The 22,402-nt window shown below is 43.6% G+C and overlaps 1 protein-coding gene across 29 annotated transcripts in view; it reads right to left on the bottom strand.

Annotated features, from left to right (window-relative positions):
* EPB41L2 (erythrocyte membrane protein band 4.1 like 2) overlaps nt 1–22,402 on the bottom strand; it is a 257,797-nt gene that overhangs the window by 177,056 nt on the left and 58,339 nt on the right. For 3 of the 29 annotated variants that reach the window (XM_070073556.2, XM_070073562.2, XM_070073574.2), the window contains exon 1: nt 11,567–11,872. The exons of 25 other annotated variants lie outside the window; for them this stretch is intronic. The gene's annotated coding sequence lies outside the window, so the exon portion shown is untranslated. Of the gene's footprint in view, nt 1–11,566; nt 11,873–12,025; nt 12,140–22,402 lie in introns of those variants that run through there. One more of the 29 variants, XM_089332679.1, reaches the window with a different exon arrangement.

The following is a 22,402-nucleotide window of genomic DNA, read 5'->3' as shown; positions in this document are numbered from 1 at the left end:
GAAGGAAAACAAAAATGATTCTCCATCACTTATTTTCTTCCAAGCATCAAGATTTATTTATTTGAAAAGCAGAGTGTCAGAGGAGACAGAGTTGTAACAGCCACTGGTTCACTCCCAAATGGTCCCAACAGCCAGGATTGGGCCAGGCTTAAGCCAGGAGCCTAGAATTCCATCTAGGTCTCCATTGAGAGTGGAAGGAACACACACACACTTGGGTCATCTTCCACTGCTTTCCCAGGCACGTTAGTAGGAAGCTATCTCAAAAAGGTATCCAGCGACCTGGCTGACTAAATGAAAAATATGCAAATTATGCCGCAGTTGCTTATCCTGCAGAGATATCCCTTAGAGCGGCAGTGCTAGCACAACTCTCATCTCAGACAGAAGAAACCATATTTCCTAAATTACCGAAGCGGCACCAAGGAGACTTTTGACAAGTCAAAGAAAGATCAGAGAACCTACAAAGTACCCTGCAAGTACTATGGAGTTGAAGGAAAGGGGGGAGGGGGAGGAACAGCGACAACCTTGTCCTGGAGGAGCAGATTGACCTCTACTGCTAACACAGACAACCCCTTAGAAACGGACATGAATAAATCAGTCTGATTTCAAGACAACAGTAGATTAAATCCAAACAGAAAATGCACGGGAGCCAGTGCTGCGGTGGCAAAGCGGCACTCTTTGGTGTCAAAATGGGTAAAGCTGCCGCCTGCAATGCAGCATCCCATATGGTGCCGGTTCAAGTTCCGGCTGCTCCACTTCCAATCTAGCTCCCTGTTAATGTGCCTGGGAAAGCAGAGGAAGATGGCTCATGTCCCTGGGCCCCTGCACCCGCATGGGAGACACAGAAGCTGCTCCTGGCTCCTGGTTTCGGATTAGCCCAGCTCCAGATGTTACTGCCATTTAGGGAGTGAACCAGGAGAGAGATCTTTTTCTCTGCCTCTGCCTCTTCTGTAACTCTGCCTTCCAAATAAATAAATATTTAAAGAAAAAAAAAATGTGTGAGCAATTGCCAAAGAAATTATACAGCTAACAATTCCTACAGGAATTCAGCAAAATAAAGCAAATATATTCCAGTGCAAAAGAAATTTGGTTATATCTGATGATAATTACTTTGCCAAAATCTTTTTTTTTTTTTTCTGGACAGGCAGAGAGAGAGAGAGAGAGAGGTAGGTCTTCCTTCCATTGGTTCAACCCCTAAATGACTGCTATGGCCATGTGCTGCACTGATCCGAAGCCAGGAGCCATGTGCCTCTTCCTGGTCTCCCATGGGGGTGCAGGGCCCAAGCACTTGGGCCATCCTCCACTGCCCTCCTGGGCCACAGCAGAGAGCTGGACTAGAAGAGGAGCAACCGAGACAAAATCTGGCGCCCCAACCAGGACTAGAACCCAGGGTGCTGGCGCCGCAAGTGGAGGATTAGCCAAGTGAGCCATGGTATCAGCCACCAAAATCACTTTTAAAAGCTTTGAGGCAATTACTGCTTTAAAGACAGAAGACAAAAACTTAAAATATGTGTATGCTAAATGTAGAACATATCTTTAACCTCTACTCTTTTCAGGTTCATATCAAATGGATATTTTAGCGTTCTAAAATAGCAATAATCCAAATATACCATAATGCTTTTCAGACATCTACCAATTATGCAGACCAAATTAATTTAACTGAACAGCTGTGTTTAGGTATTCTCAATTTTTCACTTTTTTCATACTCAAAGTTGTAATTAGATGGATTTAATCCTCTGGAGCAGAAATCTTTTTTGTTTAATAGAAAACTTTTATTTAATAAATATAAATTTCAAAAGTACAATTTTTGGATGTTAGCGGTTCTTCCCCCCATAACCACCCTCCCACCTGCAAAACACCCCATCTCCTACTCCCTCTCCCATCCCAGTCTTCATTAAGATTCATTTTTAATTACGGAACAGAAATCTTAACTGACTCTAGAAGAAGATAGCATCTTACAAATTCTCCCCAGTAAATAATGAAGGAGAATGCTATGATAAGTGTACTTAAATAAGTGAAGTCAGTTCTATTTCCAGCTCTGAAAGTAACGAAATTTTGAGCAAGTCATTTAACTTCACAAAACTTAAATCTATAAAATAAAGGAGGGAGAATCCATGATCTTTTAAAGTGCCTTAGTTCTAAAATGTGCTGTTAGGAGCCTTGTACTTGTATGGCAAACTATACACAAAATAATGTTGAGTGAAAAAGACATCAAAACCAATGTAATATAATCTACTCTATGAAATTTATACAAAGAAACCTGTACCTAAGTATCTATTCCATAAGACAGGAATGTAGGGTACAAGGATAAGAACCAAACATTAAGTGGTTATACATGACGGTAGAAATAAAATTTTAGTATTTATGCATCTCTGTATTCTAAACATGCATCCTTAAAAAGATCCCAGGGGGCCGACGCTGTGGCACAGCAGGTTAAAACCCTGGCCTGAAGCACCGGCATCCCATATGGGCACCAGTTCTAGTCCCGGCAGCTCCTCTTCCGATCTAGCTCTCTGCTGTGGCCTGGGATAGCAGTAGAAGATGGCCCAAGTCCTTGGGCCCCTGCACCCATGTGGGAGACCCGAAGAAGCTCCTGGCTTCAGTTCAGCGCAGCTCCGGCCGAAGCGGCCATCTGGGGAGTGAACCAGCGGATGGAAGACCTGTCTGTCTCTGCCTCTCTCTGTAACTCTTTCAAATTAAATAAAATCTTTAAAAAAAAAAAAAAAAAAAGATCCCAGGTCCCACATGGTACAATGGATTAAACTGCTGCTTGAAAACCAGTTGATCCACTTCCAATCCAGCTTCCTGTTAATGTTGCTGGGAATGCAGCAGGAGATGGCTCAAGTACTTGGGTCCTTGCCACCATGTGGGAGACTTGGATGGATTTCTGATTCCCAAGATTTGGCCTGGCCCAGATCTGGCTGTTGTGGCCACATAGGGTGTGAACCAGCAGATAGAAAATCTCCCTCCCTCCTTCCTTCCTTCCCTCCCTCCCTCCCTCTCTTGCTCAGCCTTTCAAATAAATGTCTTTAAAATAAAATAAAAATATGGAGTCTCTTGAATCTAAACTTCACATTAAAAAATTGTTTTTAAGTTTTCATGGAGCCAGAATTGTGGCATAACCGGTAGAGCTGTCACTTGTGACGCCAATAACCCATATGGGCACTGGATCATGTTTCAGCTGCTCCACTTCCAATCAGCTCCCCAATAATGTTCTGGGAAAAACAGTAGAAGACTGTGCAAGTGCTTGGGCCCCTGCTGTTGCTTAGCAGGTTAAGCTGCCACCTGCAGTGCTAGCATCCCATATGGATGCCAGTTCAAGTCCCGGCTGCTCCACTTCCAATCCAGCTCTCTTCTGTGGCCTGAGAAAGCAGTAGAAGATGGCCCAAGTCCTTGGGCCCCTGCATTCACATGGGAGACCTGGAAGAAGCTCCTGGCTTCGGATCAGCTCAGCTCTGACCATTGCAGCCATCTGGGTACTGAACCATTAGATAGAATACCTCTCTCTCTCTCTCTCTCTCTGGCTCTACATCTCTCTGTAACTCTTTCAAATAAATAAATCTTTTATACAAATACAAATTTATAGGGTATACATATTTGTGAAGTGCTATGTAATGGTTTTTTGTTTTTTTTTTTTTTTTTTTGACAGGCAGGGTGGACAGTGAGAGAGAGAGAGAGAGTTCCTTTTTGCCGTTGGTTCACCCTCCAATGGCCGCCGCAGCCAGCGCACTGCGGCCGGCGTGCTGCGGCCGGGACCCACACTGATCCAATGGCAGGAGCCAGGTACTTATCCTGGTCTCCCATGGGGTACAGGGCCCAAGCACTTGGGCCATCCTCCACTGTGCTCCCTGGCCACAGCAGAGAGCTGGCCTGGAAGAGGGGCAATCGGGACAGAATCCGGCACCCCGACCTGGACTAGAACCCAGAGTGCCGGCACCGCAAGGCGGAGGATTAGCCTAGTGAGCCACGGCACCAGCCTGTTTTTTTTTTTTTTTAAGATTTTATTTATTTATTTTTTTGAGAGGTAGTTAGAGACAGTGAGAGGGATAGAAAGAAAGAAAGGTCTTCCATCTGTTGGTTCACTCCCCAGTGGCCATAACGGCCGGAGCTGTGCTGATCCAAAGCCAGGAGCCAAGTGCTTCTTCCTGGTCTCCCATGCAGGTGCCAGGGCCTAAACACTTGGGCCATCTTCTACTGCTTTCCAAGGCCACAGCAGAGAGCTGGATTGAAGAGGAGCAGCCTGGACTAGAACCAGCGCTCACATGGTATGCCAGCTCCGCAGGTGGAGGGTTAACCTACTGGGCCACGATGCTGGCCCCTATAATGTTTCTTTATATGCATACATTGTATAATATCCAATCAGGCTGAATGTATTTGTTCTTTCAAATATTTAACATTTCTTTATAGTGAAAACATCCAAAATCGTATCTTCTAGTTGCTTTTAACAGAGGAATGTACAGAGAGTATACTATCTGCAGTCTCCCCACTGTACAATAGAACCCTAGATGGCCGGCACCGTGGCTCACTTGGCTAATCCTCCATCTGCGGCACCAGCACCCTGGGTTCTAGTCCCAGTTGGGGCGCCGGATTCTGTCCCGGTTGCTCCTCTCCCAGTCCAGCTCTTTGCTGTGGCCCAGGAAGGCAGTGGAGGATGGCCCAAGTGCTTGGGCCCTGCACCCACATGGGAGACCAGGAGGAGGCACCTGACTCCTGGCTTCGGATCAGCATGGCGCTGGCTGTAGCAGCCACTTGGGGGGTGGGCCAACAGAAGGAAGACCTTTCTCTGTCTCTCACTGTCTAACTCTGCCTGTCCAAAGAAAAAAAAAAAATAGAACCCCAGAATGTCAAACTCCTACCTAGCTGTAACCTAGCACCCGCCCAGCAACCTCTCCTTAGCCCTCACTCCCATTTTAAATCAGTGCTCTTCATCCTCTACAAAATATGCTGAAAATCAGTTTTGTTTGTTTTTTAAGAAATACATTAAGCCCAATCTTCAATTGGGTGGAAAAGCGGATTTGGGGTGGGGGAAGCAGGAAAGTCCTCAACTTTGTTTTTCTACTGCTACATTTCTCATCTACTCTGAAAGCCTCTCCCTTGCTCCCACCCCTCCTCACAAAAATCTCTTGGGAGTAACTGAACGAAAGTAACCTAAAACTGGAATTTCTGGGACTGTGGTTTCCAAAAAGCATTGTATTGTCATTTCCCTACCTCTGCATACACACCCAGAGTCAGATTTCATACTCATTTTCACAGCAAAGTCTACAGTAGTATTTAAGCACCTCTCCTTCTTTCTATTTCCTTTAAAATCATGGGCTGACTGGGTTGGAAAAAGAGGAAAATGCTTTGGCACCTATGTAGGTGATGTCATTCCCAGCCATGGCTCTGAACTGTCCCTGGAATGCAACTTGCAGCCCAGATCTCTGAGCCCACCCAATGCTGTTTAACATAAAAACACAGTCCCTTCCCCGTGGTAGGAAACCTCATAGTAATACTTGACTGTATTCTGCTTAGAAAGCCCTGTAATTGCAACTTTTCAGCTTTAAACTATAGAACACAGCATCAAATACTGTCAGGATCATTCTGGAAAGACCAGACCTTTATTTACTATTAGGCAGATCTGACAAGAACTAATTCCACACACCTAGCTCTAGGCAGTCGCTGACAGATGATAGCTTATATTCCAAAAGCCTGGTTTGGGGTCGCTGGCTTGAAAAAAGAATGGACATACTCCCCAGCATCAGACACAGTGTGGACTTTGCTGTGGGGGAAGGGAAGTAGTGGGCCCAGTGTGGGTGAGAGAATGACAAAAGTGAAGTGAGCTTCAATGCTCAATCTTTAAAATGCGGCTAAGAAAATCGTATACTTGGTTGTGCATACAGATAAAATAATCCAAGTAGAATTTCAATTTCTGGTTTAAAATTAAACAATAAATGTTAGCTACTGTTATCTTTCTCCTGCAGAAATAGTCATTAAAGGGAGTATGGAACACCTTAAGCCTGTTGAAGGAGATTTGATCACCTGCACATGAACATACTTGAAAAGCTACCCGCAATGTTTAACACCTCTTCTGAGGAAAAGACACAAGATGGGTTTCCAACTAAAACACATTTGCTCTCCAGTGGAACGTGTGCCACCTGCCAACTGTGCCACACAGTGCAAGGAAGACTCTCTACCTCCTCCAGTCCTCCAGCAAGAGGCTCACCCAGAGATGGACTACCTGACAAGGGCTTGGGTAGGAATGGAGAGCCTGAGGATAAAAGAAAAGTTCCAAACTCAAGCCTCTTCCCAAATCACACAACCACCCACTCCAAAATTCACTGGTCACTTTTCCAAAAGTCCTTTTTTTTTTTTAAGATTTTTTATTTATTTATTTGACAGAGTTACAGACAGTGAGAGAGAAAAAGAGAGAGAAAGAGAGAGAGAGAAAGGTCTTCCTTCTGTTGGTTCACCCCTCAAGTGGCTGCTACGGGTGGCACTGCGCCAATCCAAAGCCAGGAGCCAGGCACTTCCTCCTGGTCTCCCATGTGGGTGCAGGGCCCAAGCACTTGGGCCATCCTCCACTGCCTTCCTGGGCCACAGCAGAGAACTGGACTGGAAGAGGAGCAACCGGGCTGAAAGAGGAGCAACCGGGACAGAATCCGGCGCCCCAACCGGGACTAGAACCTGGGGTACTGGCGCCACAGGCGGAGGATTAGCCAAGTGAGCCATGGCGCTGGGCTCCAAAAGTCCTTTAAGAGAAAAAAAAAGCTTCCTCCTTTCCACTTCCAATGCCTGTTCACTATGGTCCAGCAGAAAGGGAAACTAGACTTTTCTACTTCCCAAGTTTGGTCCAGAAGGCAACATAAGGCTATGCAACTTTTGATCAGATTTTACAATTCATAAAATGCAAAGATGGAAAAGGAGAGACCAAATAAGTTTGTCTACTTTTAAAATCACACTCTGGTGGCAATGCCAATTTTTAAGTAGTGAAGACCACAGAACATAGAGGAGGCTACATGTATCTCACAACTACCAAGACAGTGCATTTATAGGGCCTTCATTATCTTCACGATCCTCTAAAACATAGTGAATTTTCAATATTCTGCTGCTGATTATGTGTTTTGTGGGCAAACCTGAACTAAGTCTCAGAAAACTCTCTTCCTATGACCCAAAGCAGAGTGAAGGAATTCTCCCCTCACTGCCCAGTTTTTATAGACGTACAGATCTTAGAAATGCCTCCCCATCCCCAAAGCCTGGCATTTTTCCAATCTACTTCCCTCAATTTGACGGGAAAGCTGGACAGACCCAGTGCTGAGCCAGAAACTCGGGAGGTATCTGAGCCATATTTTTTTCCACCACCCCACAATATTTAAAGTTTTTAATTGGTTGGTGGGGGGGGCCTGTATTCCAAACCCTCACATGTATTGTGCATTACAAATCTAGGTGACTTTTACTTATTACCCATGTTCTCCTTCTTTCTGTAAGACATTGGACAGAAAATTACACACTTCTGTGGGTTCCTACTTTAAAAATCAAACCTCCAAAGAGTCCACTTTCCTCACTATATCAGTTACCCATTCTCAGGATCAGAACCCTAGCACTGGTTTTCAAATATTCCCTACTGTAACCCACTGGTCTCCCATGTGGGTGTAGGGCCCAAGCACTTGGGGCATCCTCCACTGCACTCCCGGGCCACAGCAGAGAGCTGGACTGGAAGAGGAGCAACCGGGACAGAATCTGGCACCCCAACCGGGACTAGAACCTGGTGTGCCGGCGCTGCAAGGCAGAGGATTAGCCTAGTGAGCCACAGCGCTGGCCATGTCATATGTTCTTAACCACAATCCAACTATAGCAATCTTCCAGTAAGTAAAACCTAGTATTCTGTTTAACAAATCATATGTAACCAATAAACAAATAAATACTGACCATTTAGAGAGGAAAAAAAATCTGCCCCAGTACAAGGCTGAGTTCCAACCGACATATAACCATTAAAGAATAAAAGAAAAAGTGTATTTACTCCCAAAGAATGTTTTCTTGCTTTCTATTCTCCATGAAAATGTTTGGGAATATTTATCTTCTCCTAATTCTCTTACTAAAGTAGTCCATGTGGAACTATGTACTGCCTCTAATCACTGTCAGGCACAACAGTGTATTGTCCAAAAGTAATCTGTTCAACCATGCAAACACCTGTGCAATCAGGCGTGTTCAATTCGCAAGGGACAAGTCTGATGAGTAGCATGGCCACAAGAGGCAAGTGCCAGTGCCCTACTAGTGGGTTTTTACTGAAACAACTTTTTCCATAATTACCTCTAATTGAATCAGTGTCTGACAAATGTGTTCATGAAATTAAACAGAAAAACTAAACTCACACATTATAATGTTATTTAATTTATCCCAAATCACTAATGGTGACATTAATGCACCTAAGGGAATAAACCAGAAAGTTAAAATGGAGCTATGTCTCTTGAAATTCAAAAGCCAGTATAAGAGAAAGCTAAGGTAGGTCCAAAGAGACAAACAGAAGCCCAGCCCAGAATTCAAAGTGCTACAAGTGTGCTGCCATTGGGCAATCACTGCAGAACTTCAAAGGCCATGTCTATCACCTAGAAATCCAGCAGTTTCTAAGAGAGATTAGAGGTGTGGGGCGGTTTAAATTCATAGAGAAATCGAGCCAGCAAACAGGGAGATCATACTTGAGAACATGCTATGGCTGTGAACCCTTCAGAGCAACCAGATACTTCAGACTGCAGGACCTCAGATGAAAAATATGAACATGGGGCCAAGGCTGTGGCATAGTAGGCTAAACCTCCACCTGCAGCGCAGGCATCCCATATAGTTTGTGTCCAGCTGCTCCTCTTCTGATCTAGCTCTCTGCTTATGGCCTGGGAAAGCAGTGGAAGGTGGCCCAAGTGCTTGGGCCCCTGAACCCATGTGGAAGACCCAGAAGAAGCTCCTGACTCCTGGCTTTGGATCAGCCCAGCTCCAACCATTACGACCATTTGAGGAGTGAACCAGTGGATGGAAGATCTTTGTCTCTCACTCTCCCTGTCTATAACTCTGCCTCTCAAATAAATAAATGTGGTTTTTTTTTTCCAAAAAAGAAGGAAGGCAGGAAAAAAAAACATGAACAAACATGAACACATCTCAGACCAGCAGACATGGCCAGAACCACATACTCGCCTGGCAAACCACCTTCATGCAACCTCCAGCATCCAAACAGGACATGCGGGGCCAGTGCTGTGGCGCAGTGGGTTAAAGCCCTGGCCTGAAGCACTGGCATCCCATATGGGTGCCAGTTCTAATCCCGGCTGCTCCACTTCTGATCCAGCTCTCTGCTGTGGCCTGGGAAAGCAGTAGAAGATGGCCCAAGTCCTTGGGCCCCTGCACCCCATGGGAAGCCCAGAAGAAGCTCCTGGCTCCTAGCTTCAGATCGGTGCAGTTCCGGCCGTTGCGGCCAATTGGGGAGTGAACCATCGGATGGAAGACCTCTCTCCCTCTCTCTCTGCCTCTCCTCTCTCTGTGTAACTCTGACTTTCAAGTAAATAAATAAATCTTAAAAAAAAAAAAAACACACAGGACATGCACAGCACAAACCACACTAACATGGTCATACTAACAGAACAATCCCTACCTTCACTTATTTAGGCCCCTTCCCCATACTCTAACTTTCAATTATCCTACCAATCATTTTCAGTTTTTAAAACCGCTAAGATGCTTGCTTCTCCTCTTCCAACATTCACTCATTCACTCACCAATTAAGGATAATCTACCATATATGCAGCACTGTCCTAGGACATTATAGCTTAGAGTAAGAGAGACAGGGAGTAAGCCAATGATTACAATTTATTATGAGGGATACCTACACAAAGCAAAATGCAAAAAAGTCATACAAAAGTAAAGAATGGAATAGGGTAAAACTGAGTTATTCCTGAAGGATGAAGGAAAAAAGGGACTCCCAAGTGCCTGCAAAAAGCATTAAGTATGAAATATTACTACAAGTTGCTCGTTTTAACTTTCTGCATTTAATCAACATCACAAAGGCTAGGCTCAAGAACTCAGAAGGTAATAAAACACAAAAACCACTTAATTTTCCTAAAAGGGTAGAGAAGTACTGGATTGAAAGTTTCTTCCTTTTAAGATTTTCTAAATATTCCATTTATCCACATTTCAGTTTTCAGTTTACAGAGTTAACACTCAACTCTACACGCCCTGGTACTAAATATAATTCTTAGAGGCATCCAAATCAAAACTGCAAGAGATGAAATTTACTTTTGGTAGATACATTCTTCAGCTTTTCTCTTCATGCCAAAGGAGTTCACACAACACTCTTAGTAAGCAGTAAGTTAATTGTGGCTAACATAAAAGCACATAGTAGTTTAAGACGTGACACTAACTCCCAGGCAGAGGATGAAGATAGAATGCAGGTGAAAGAATCCTGCAAAAAAAACTTATGTTATTTAGCTTAGTGGTAGGTGAGCAAACAGATGGCTATCTTCTTCCTCTACCTCTAAAAGAGACAGTAAAAACCTGCCCAGTTACCATGGAATTGTCTTATTCTGGGGGGAAAAAAAGTCTCATAGTCAAGAATTTATAACAAATGAAATTTGGCTTGGGCCTTTTGTTAGCTTGATCATGGTTTCTCAATCTCCACACTATTGCCATTTTGTTAAGAGGAACTGTCCTGTTCATTGGAGGGATGTACACCAGCATCACTGACTGATAATGTACTTAGCAGCCAGTAGCCCACCCTCTAAGTCATGGCAATACAAATATCTCCTAAAATTACCAACTGTCTCCAAGACAGCAAATATAACCAAGCCACTTCCACCCAGGCTGGGGACAACTGTGATAGATTATGAGCATCAGGCATTCATTAAATATCCATTTGAAGAAAAATAACTGATGTTGATGAATAGGACAAAGTAGTAAGAAACATGTTAGGCCTAAGGAGCTAGTATCTGCATTTTAATGAAAAGCTAACAGATATTCTGAAAAGAGAAAAATCAAAAGTAAAGCCATAAAAGAAAAGCAACTGTGACTGTGGTAACTGCTAATTCAGACCACAGAATTATATTAAATGATGAAGTACACAAATGCTCAGGTGTGGTCGCAGTGCCACCTGAGCTTAGAGAAAACATAAAAACTAAAACCAATCTATCGTTATCACCCAAGAGTCCATTCTACAAGCTTGATCGTCAATAGATTTTTATTCAACAAAATATTTGGAATAGTGCATATTTTCAAATAATTAGGACACGAAGGACTACAAAACCAGACTCCAGTCATTTTCACACTACACAACACTTACCTTCTCTAAGCCATTTCCTTAACCAGAGAAGTAAATGATTTAAAGTGTGTGTGATGTCCAAATAAACAGCATGGTACCTGGCATACTTCTGGCACTAATAAATAGCAATCACCATAGTTATACATATATATTTTATAAACACACTTCTAATACAAAATGGAAGACACTTCTAATACACATTGCCCAAGTAAACCAAGGAGATGGTATAATAAGTTAAATGAACAGGAGAAAGAAAAAAAGAACTGTCCCTACAAAATATATGCTTTATATGCTAAGACTTACCTTCTAAGGCAGAAAAAAAATAGATCACCAGCCAAGCACGTGGCATTATAAAAGCAAAATACAGGTTCTACCTTTATACTGAGTATCACATTACTTCCCACTTTTGCAAACTCCAATAATGTTTCCCCACAATTTTATCCAAATCAACCAAAACATCACTGCAAGCAGCTGAGATTAAAAATTCACTTTATAAAAGAAATTTCATATAAAGCCTAATAATCAAGTAGGAAAAAAGGGCATTCCTCTCACACACACCAGGACCACTCTGGACTTGCTGTTTTTGCCTCACAGTTGTTTTCTAGCCACAAGCTACTACAAATTGTTCAGACCTTTTGGCAGCAGCACAGGAAACTGCCCTTTTCACCCGTTCTCCCACAAAAATGTAGTCAATTTCTAGGCAAGCCCATCTCTCAAGGCTACTCACTTCATAGAGCCAAATGCACACAATTTTTCACTTACGAATAGAAAAGGGCCTCAAATAGTTTGCATTTTTGTGAAGAAAACTGGAAGCAAGTCACCAAAGACATATGGGCAAAGTTCTTGATTAAATCAGCTCATAAAGTGTGCTGCGCCAACATTTGAAATTTATAGGGCCTTGGGAATCACAGCTGTTTCTGTTTTATCCAAATTGTCAAGGATGCACTAGGCAACACGTGAAGCCGTTTCTTGATGGTTAATTGTCCTTGGCTGCTCACGATTCTCAACTTGCCATGTTTCAAACAAGTTGTTAAAATAAATGTGATCTTTAACAAAATAATAATAACAACAACAAGCACCAGCACCTCAGGCGGACAACTACCCACATTTTCCACCTGAATACATGGTTTTCCTACAGTCTTAGGCATCATATAAAGACATTTGGGCAAGTCACAAAGATAAAGCTGAAGCTCCTCGCTCAGCTTTTTCCTCAGCTACACAGAATCAACCCAATTTTTTTTGCCTTCAGTTATTTAAGGAGAAATGAAGGCAGAAGGTGGTAAATTACTCAACAGCTGTAACATATTTAATTTCTAAAAATAACACCAACATAGCACTTTAAATACAAAATTAAAGGGGATCCTTTAAAAGCTAGGAATTCCTTTTTATTCTTTTTGACTTAAAACTGTACAGGCTGATCATTTATTTAAAAAAGAAAGACAGAAAAAAGCCCAAATGATAAAAAGGCATCTGCGGTAACTCACACTGAAGCTGGATACTGCCTTGGCCTGGGAGAGTCAAATGCCAAAATCCAATCTGTTAACCAGTCTCACAATTCACAGATTTTTAAAGTCGGCCCAGCATTTTCCAGGGAACAGTTACTGTCTCCAAAACTGACTTGCAACTTCAGACAAGTTCCAATAATGATGCAAAGGCAATCCCTCCAAAGGGTACAATGTCAGCAACTGTCCAAAAGCCACACACACAAAACTGATAAGCAAAGGAACCGCAATTCAATCACACAAGACCCGCTACGCTTCCATTGAATGGAAGATAATCAAAAGACAATTTTTCCGTCAGTATCCAATATAAACACCAATTTAATATGTTCAAGCTCAGAACTCCTTTTCAAAGACACACATTGAATTATTCAGCAAAATAAGTCCTACATATTTTATGAAGAAGAAATCTGGAAAGAAACCAAGAAATTCAAATTAGAGATCAAAGGAAAATGCTTATGTGGCCAGTTAAGAGAGGAGATCTGTCTTTCTTGTATTTACACATAAAAGGCACCCCTTGTTACTTTAGGTAATTTTTCCAATTTAAATAAGCTGCACAATGGAACAAGCTGTAACTGTAGATCTGTGTTCATTCATTGCTTGCCTTTACAAAAGTATGAGTGCACTAGAATTTCACCTCCATGAACACAGAATATCAAACACCTTACACGTTATTGTTTACCAGCTCATTAGTATCCTCAAAGTACATCTATATTTGTTCATCATAAACATAAACAGGGGTTAATCCTCAGCCTGCGGCACCGGCATCCCATATGAGCGCCAGGTTCTAGACCCGGTTGCTCCTCTTCCAGTCCAGCTCTCTGCTGTGGCCCAGGAGGGCAGAGAATGGCCCAAGTGCTTGGGTCCCTGCACCTGCATGGGAGACTGGGAAGCAGCACATTGCTCCTGGCTTCGGATGGGCACAGCACCAGCCATAGCAGACATTTGGGGAGTGAACCAACGGAAGGAAGACCTTTCTCTCTGTCTCTCACTGTCTGTAACTCTGTCAAATAAATAAATAAATCTTTAAAAAAAATCATAAACAATTGTTGTTGCTTATGAGAAAGTATAGAAAGAGGAAGAAGTAAGATTATCTGTGTTGGAGATACACTCTGGGGGGTTAGAAGCAGTTTTCTGTGTTCAGCATAAAATAGCAAGTAAGATAATTCCCGAAAAACAAAACACACATTTCTCCAGTTAACATCTTCACAGGACTCACTTTCAAATAAGTAAACAACAACAGAGGAACAATTGCCCCAAGGTTATCCAGAGGTCTGGCAGAAGAAGACAAAGTACTCAAGTTCACTATTCAAACACATGGGTTTCCTGGCCTGTGTTAGAAAACTTTAGCCTGGGAAAGATTTACTTCAGATTTGAACTAAATGGGCAGTTAAGGAATCACTTTACTGTTGTAACATTTTAAAAGTTCTCACACTAGAAAATTCATCTTAAAATATTTTGGGCTTTTCTAAATAGCAAAATAGATGAAAACAAAATTGGTCACTGACTTCTTTGAGTTGCATCTTCTCTACCCTGCATTCAATTAATATTTACTGTGCCATTGCATTAAAAAGCACCCCAGCTAACACTTAAGAATAATAGAGTGAGCAAGAGAGAGAGAACGATACATTTATTACAGAAGAGGTAATGTTTGCATCTGTATTTAAACACAGTACATTGAAGGCGTTTTGTTTGGTCCTGTGTTTGTGTTTAAATATTTCTGTGTAGTTTATTTTACATACAGTAAGAGCACCAGAGGGCTTTCATGTATCCAAATGAAAAACTCTGGGCATTTGGCTTCAATAAAGCCAGCACTTTCTTGAAGATGGGTTCCAGCTACGAATTGTCTACATTTGTGTGCGGGAGAAGGTGAAAAGGGCAGTTTTCTGTGTTGCTGCCAAGGGCTGAACAATTGACAGTGGCTGGAGAACAACTTTTCTGAGAAGAAAACTAACTTCCAAACTGGCCTGGTATAACAGTGCAGAATAACTTGATTTTCTCCCATTCACTTATTTTCTGTATATCTTTTCCAGTAAGATCCTGCCCTGCCATCTTAGAATCATGTTTCAAACCACCTTGCAAGAGAAAAATACATTTGAAAATAATGCTTTACAGCTTAACTGAAAACCAATTTCAGCTCACATCTAACTTTTGACCATTAAATTCTTTTTACTGTTTTTCATCCACAGTTATTACAATATTAATTTCACTTAAGTGTTACCTTCTAGGAAGGAAGTTCTTCGTGAATTCCGACGGTAAGTATTTAAGCACTTAACAAAGAACAACACACTCCACCAAGCTATTCACCGTGGAGAATACAAAAATGATGAAGAAAAACTCACAGCCCTGAACACACAAATCTAGTAATGGAGAGAAACAAGAAGGGCAGGCAGAATTCTAAAACTGCAGGGAGCAGAGAATCTTTTATCATAAATTCACGGAAGGAGTCTTGTGAATACTAAGATTTAAGAACCTTATTAAGAACCACTATTTTCACCCAAAAAAAAAGATTACTGCCAATAAATCAACAGCCATTATTACATAAAAAGAATCACCATAGACCTCTTAAATTAGAAAACCACTATACTTACATTTAAAATACTATGTATCCTAAAAACTTATTCACACATAACTTTTCCAAATAAATCTGTTGCATAAATGAACTATACCTAGACATGAAACTGTCCTGAGAAAAATGCATAAAATTATAAAATGAGCTAAACTAGAAACCAGAAATGCAAAGTTCAAGTCCAACAACTACACCTTAATTTGAATTAGCATAAAAAAGCCTGCCTACTTTATTATCTCAGAAAGTAATTAGATTAAATGAAAATCTGCAAGAATACATTTTGGAAAATGCTTTAAAATTTAACAGCACTATACAAGTAGACTAGGAACAGCCCCATGGTTTAATAGCCCAAGTAAAAAAGACTTTCTCAGGAATAAAATAGGCACTGAATAAACACTGGTTAGACTTTAAAAATTGATTTTTAGGCTTCTAGAAAATTCACTGTGCGCAGAAAAATATCTGCCAGGGTATGCACATCTCTCAGTGGCTGCAATATTTTGCATAATTCCAATATTGTTTTCATATTTTATAAAAATACCATATTAAGTCTCTTGTTAGGTTCACAATTAAGTTTTTCCATACTCCTGTCTGTAGCTATCAATGTAGTACATTCTCTTTAATTCCTATGTAGTACTCCATATATTTTTCCTAACTGAAGGATAGACTGTTTCTAATCCCATGCATTATAAATGTTTCAATGACCACTTCTTCCCTGTCTTCCTGCATAGGCACAGGAGTCTTAAGAGTACAAACCTAGCCGGCGCCACAGCTCAACAGGCTAATCCTCCACCTTGCGGCACTGGCACACCGGGTTCTAGTCCCAGTCGGGGCGCCGGATTCTGTCCCGGTTGCCCCTCTTCCAGGCCAGCTCTCTGCTGTAGCCAGGGAGTGCAGTGGATGATGGCCCAAGTACTTGGGCCCTGCACCCCATGGGAGACCAGGATAAGTACCTGGCTCCTGCCTTCGGATCAGCGCAGCACACCGGCCACAGCAGCCATTGGAGGGTGAACCAACGGAAAAGGAAGACCTTTGTCTCTCTCTCTCTCACTGTCCACTCTACCTGTAAAAAAAAAAAAGAAAAAGAAAAAAACATTCCAACCAATGGCTGCTTTAAGGCCGGCGCCGCAGCTCACTAGGCTAATCCTCCGCCTAGCGGCGCCGGCACACCGGGTTCTAGTCCCGGTTGGGGCGCCGGATTCTGTCCCGGTTGCCCCTCTTCCAGGCCAGCTCTCTGCTGTGGCCAGGGAGTGCAGTGGAGAATGGCCTGAGTACTTGGGCCCTGCACCCCATGGGAGACCAGGAGAAGTACCTGGCTCCTGCCATCGGATCAGCGCGGTGCGCCGGCCGCAGCGCACCAGCCACAGCGGCCATTGGAGGGTGAACCAATGGCAAAGGAAGACCTTTCTCTCTGTCTCTCTCACTGTCCACTCTGCCTGTCCAAAAAAAAAAAAAAAAAAGTACAAACCTAGTTAGTTAGCTAATGTGATATAGTCAGGTTTATTTGATATTGCTAAACTGTTCTCCAAGACAGTTGTGCCAATTAATTATGTTCACCAACAGTGAAGGATTAATTTCTACAAGTTCCTCAACACTTGGTATGTTTATACTCTTACATTGCGATATTGCAATGGTCATGAAAACATTTCTGTTTTAACTTGCAATTTCCTAACTACAAGTGAGATTCATAAGCTTACTAGACATTTGGGTTTCCAGTTCTACAAACTAATTACAATTATCCTTGCATTTTCTATTAAGTAGTCTTTTTATTTTCTTACTGATTAATAAGAGTTGTTCTTGGGGGTCAGTGTTGTGACATAACAGACTAAGCTGCCATCTGCAATGCTGGCATCTCATATTGGCACCAGTTCGTGTCTAGGCTACGCCCCTTCTAATCCAGCTCCCTGCTAATGCCCTAGAAAAAGCAGCAGAAGGTGGCACAAGTGTTTGGACCCCTGCCACCCATATAGTAGACCCAGATGAAGCTCCTGGCTCCTGGCTTTGGCCTGGCCCAGTCCTAGCCATTGCAGCCATTTGGGGAGTAAACCAGTGGATGGAAGATCAATCTATCTCTCACTCTCTCCCTTTCTCTCTGTAATCTGCCCTTCAAATAAATACCTTTAAAAAAAAAGTTGTTCATATAATCTACATTTTTAATCATTGTAGGATATAAGCTATTTTCTAAAAGCCAAACTGTAATGGCTAGAATACACTCAAGTCATTTTCTCAAAGGTCTATAAGCACAGGTGTAGGAAAGCCATAGCTGACTCATCCAATCAAAGATGACATCTAGGAACTAGCCTCCTTTTACCCACCTGCTCTGCCATCTTTACTATCAGCTTCACCTTCTTTGCATGATAACTACTATGGCTTAGACACCATACTTCCATGGAGCGTGGGTCCAGGTGCAAAAAAACCAGACCCCAGATTCTGAATGTAAAACTGTCCCAGAGATTCTTACTTATCACAGGTCACAACTGATGACCTGTGACAGGCATCAGATATTATTTTTAAGTAGGCACAAATTTATGCTTATATGTTAGTAAAGAAAGGGGAACAGGCCCAGTATTCAGCTAGCAATGTCTTTCAAATATACATTTCTGGGGTTGCTGTTGTGGCACACTGGGTTAAGCCACTACCTGCAATGCCAGCATCCCAAACTGGAATGTTAGTTTGAGTTCCAGCTGTTCCGTTTCTGATCAAGCTCCAGGCCAATGCACGTAGGAAAGTAGCTGAGATGGTCCAAGTTCTTGGACCCCTACTACCTACAAAGGAAAACCAGACGGAATTCTGGCCCCAGCCATTGTAGCCATTTGGGGATTGAGTGTATGGAAGATCTCTCAGGGTGGTTATAAGTCTCTCTCTCTCTGCCTTTCAAATAAATAAAATTAATCTTTCAAAAACGCATTACACAAACATATTTTGCCAATTTGAGCTTGTGTTTTCACTGTGGTATATTTTCTTGTAAGTAACATGCTGCCATTGTTACTTTTCCTCTTTTTTTAATTTGAGAGGAAGAAAGAAACGCAATTTGCTACTTTACTTCCCTAATGTCCACAAAAGCCAGTGCTGGTCTGAGGCCAAAACCAGGGTATAGAAACTCAATCCAGGTCTCCCTCAGTGGTGGCAGGAACCCAAGTATTTAAGCCATCACTGCTGCCTCCCAGCATCTTTACTAGTAGGAAGCTGGGGTCAGGAGCTAGAGCCAAATCAGGCACTCAGACATGGGATATGGATGTCTTAACCCACTAATCTAAACGTATGACCCTGAAAGTGTTTTTAATAAAATAAAATTTCTCAATCTTTTGTCTTTTCTGCTTATATTTTCTTCTAAAAATTTGGAAGATTGGCTTTCTCTGAGTTTATCATACAACTATAAAAGCATCTACAGATGGTCACCAGTTTACAGTGGTTCAACTTGAAATTTTTTTTCTAACTTTATGATAGTGTGAAAGCAATATGTAATCAGTAGAAACTGTATTCTGAATTTCGAATTTGGATCTCTTCCCAGGCTACCAATATGTGGTACAATCCACTCTCACAATGCTGGACAGCAGAAGCAACCTGGCTCCCAGTCAGCCATGAGACAACAAGAATGAACAATGGATGTTCTACAGTGTACTGTGTTACCAGTATTTTGGGGGTTCAAGTATCTAGTACTTGCAGATAAATGAGAGCTATTCACCCCCTTATTATGAAATGGGCTCTTAGATGAGTTTTGCCCAACTGCAGGCTACCATGCATGTTAGGTAGGCTAATCCGTGATATTCAATGTTATGGTATACAAATATTACAGGCATTTTCAACTTACCTACTACACTACAATGCTGGCCTCTGTTTCCTAATCTTTAAAAAAAAAAAAAAATGACCTTTAATGGTCATCCATTTTTCTTCAAATAATGTTTACAAAAAAGACTGGTTAAATTTCTAGGACGCTCAGTTCTTTAAGGGTGAACTAAATGGCTAGTATCAGCCCTTACAATGTATAATGAACTTGATGAAACTTGTGTTGAGAAATAGTTTATATTTTAAAATGTTTATCTTTTCATTGATTCTTTCATGACCTTTTTGAAGTCCCCTCATAAATTCCCCATGACCTGGAGTGAGTTCCTCTATGTATTGCTCATCATTTCCAAGATGCTCCTACAAATGGAGTCACTCACAGTTGAATGAAATGACAACAAAAAGACGAAGGTGTCGCTCCCCCTCTTCGTGGAGGAATGACACTAAACCCTGCCTAGGTTTCCTATCCGAGTCACGGCACCATTATGTCACTCCCCCTCTTCGTGGAGGAACGACACAGGACCCTGCACTGTTCTTTTGTCTGCTCGGCCCTCCCCGGGTTTGCTGCTGGTTCTTCCCGGGTTGGCTGCCATCCCTCCACCTCCGTGGAGGGGCGGGCCCCCCTGCCACTTTCCCCACTTCCGCGGGGGAGCGGAACACCACCGGCCGGCTCTCTCGGGGGCTGCTCAGATGTTCCTCAGGTGTTCCCTTTAGATGTTCCTGGTGCATTTTGTCTCTCTCCTCCTTTATAGTCCTCTTCCACCAATCCCAACTCTGCTACCCACACGCCGAGTACGCTGCTCTCCTCCAATCAGGAGCAGGATCAGCTCCTGCAGGTCATCACTCAAGTTGGCGAGAGACAGCTGCATAGAAGCTGTTTACTCCTCTCTCAGCACCATATTGTGGGAGAGCAGATGCACAGAATAAGTCTTAATTCGAGTAACTTAGTCTAGTCCGAGTTGCTCCCCACAATTCTCCCTTTCTTTTTATTTTTGGCGTTGATACGTGCCTGTCTTCGGTGCCCCGCGGCACACACTCTGCTCTGCTTGCTAGAGTTGCCCACCAATCAGGCAAACCAAATCCGGGTCCTCTCTTTCCCATGTTGTGAGGAGGTTTTTAGGCGCTGATGTGTGCCTGTGTTCGGTGCCCTACAGCGCATGCTCTGCTCTGCTAGAACTGCCTGCAGGTGCTTACAAGCCCTACCAATCAGGCAAACTGAATCCGAGCCTTCTCATTGCCGTATTGTGGGGAGACTTATTAATGTTGATTCGTGCCTTTCTTTGGTGGCCTGCAGCTCATACTCTGGTCGAGCTGCCTGCTGGTGCTTATTGCCTGATCAGGCAGACCGAATCCAAGCTCTCTCATTGCCGTGTTGTGGGGAGGCCTTATTTTTCTCTATTTCTCTATCTCCGGGCATTCCTATTTCTCCTATTTTACTTCTATCTGCCAGCATTCCTATTTCTCTCATTTTACTTCTATACTTCTGTTTCTCTTATCCCCGCGGCTTCCCAGCGCCCACCCCAAGGCTGCTTCTTGGTGCCTCGCCCCGCGGCGGCTTCCCAGCTCTGCGCGGCTTCAGCCTGCTTCTCTTATCTGTGTGGCTTCCCAGCTTCGCACGCGCTCTGTGGTCTCCGCGCCCCTTCGCGCCTGCACCATGGCCCCGCGCCAGCCCCGCACTTCCTATCTACTCGCGCCCCGTGTGCTCTCCCCGCTCGTGCCCCGCGCGCTCTCTCTGCGCGCAGCGGCTTCCGCGAATCACACAGCCTAGCTCACATTTCCGCTTCTCGGTTTTCAGTCTAAGTTCCCCGGGCTAACCTGACGAAATGCAACCTAGCTTACGTCTCCGCTCCCAGTTTGGCTTCCCGTCTTTTGCTCCCCAGGCTAATCTGATGGATTCCAACTTGGCTTACGTCTCCGCCTCTGGTTTTAGTTTTTTGCCTTTTGTTCCCTGGGCTGACTTGACGAATCCCAACCTAGCTTACGTCTCCGCCTCAGCCTGCCCCCACGGCTTCATTTTCCCTAACATTTTTCTCTACCCGGTATGTTTCCTAACTTTTCTTCCAACAATATTCCCCTCTCATTTCTCCTGGCTTCTCCCCACAGTCCGTATCCGAGTCTGTTTCTTCTAGCTTTCACTTTCACTTTCAACGTTAGCTTTAGTCCGTATCTGAGTCTAAGTTTCTTCCAGCTTTCACTTTCGCTTTCAATCCTAACTTCTTCCGGAACTTTTTCCATCCGGCTTTTCCCTAGGCTCTTTGCTAGTCTCTCTCTCTGGTATTTTCCCACTTCTTCCCGCTTCTTCCCTCCTAGGTTTCCTATCCGAGTCACGGCACCATTATGTCGCTCCCCCTCTTGGTAGAGGAACGACACTAAACCCTGCCTAGGTTTCCTATCCGAGTCACGGCACCATTATGTTGCTCCCCCTCTTCGTGGAGGAACGACACAGGACCCTGCACTGTTCTTTGGTCTGCTCGGCCCTCCCCGGGTTTGCTGCTGGTCCTTCCCGGGTTGGCTGCCATCCCTCCACCTCCGTGGAGGGGCGGGCCCCCCTGCCACTTTCCCCACTTCCGCGGGGGAGCGGGGGAGCGGCACACCGCTGGCCGGCTCTCTCAGGGGCTGCTCAGATGTTCCTCAGGTGTTCCCCTTAGATGTTCCTGGTGCATGTTGTCTCTCTCCTCCTTTATAGTCCTCTTCCACCAATCCCAACTCTGCTACCCACACGCCGAGTATGCTGCTCTCCTCCAATCAGGAGCAGGATCAGCTCCTGCAGGTCATCACTCAAGTTGGCAAGAGACAGCTGCGTAGAAGCTGTTTACTCCTCTCTCAGCACCATATTGTGGGAGAGCAGATGCATAGAATAAGTCTTAATTCGAGTAACTTAGTCTAGTCCGAGTTGCTCCCCACATGAAGGGATTGATTTTCCATGCTAAATAGGCATTGTATGTTTGGTAGGAGATGCCAATCAATAATTTAGGCACAGTCTTTCTTTCTTTTTTTTTTTTTTTTTTTTGGGCAGGCAGAGTTGACAGTGAGAGAGAGAGACAGAGAAAAAGGTCTTCCTTTTGCCGTTGGTTCACCCTCCAATGGTCGCCACGGCTGGCGCGCTGCGGCCAGCACACTGCGGCCAGCGCACCGCGCTGATCTGATGGCAGGAGCCAGGTGCTTCTCCTGGTCTCCCATGGGGTGCAGGGTCCAAGTTCTTGGGCCATCCTCCACTGCATTCCCTGGCCACAGCAGAATTGGCCTGGAAGAGGGGCAACCGGGACAGAATCTGGCGCCCCGACCAGGACT

The sequence above is a fragment of the Oryctolagus cuniculus genome, chromosome 5 (assembly GCF_051225735.1).
Source record: "Oryctolagus cuniculus isolate XC-2025 breed Fujian yellow rabbit chromosome 5, ASM5122573v1, whole genome shotgun sequence".
Classification (NCBI taxonomy): domain Eukaryota; kingdom Metazoa; phylum Chordata; class Mammalia; order Lagomorpha; family Leporidae; genus Oryctolagus; species Oryctolagus cuniculus.
The sequence above is the reverse complement of the archived record's forward strand: the minus strand, read 5'-3'. Positions and strand labels throughout refer to the sequence as shown.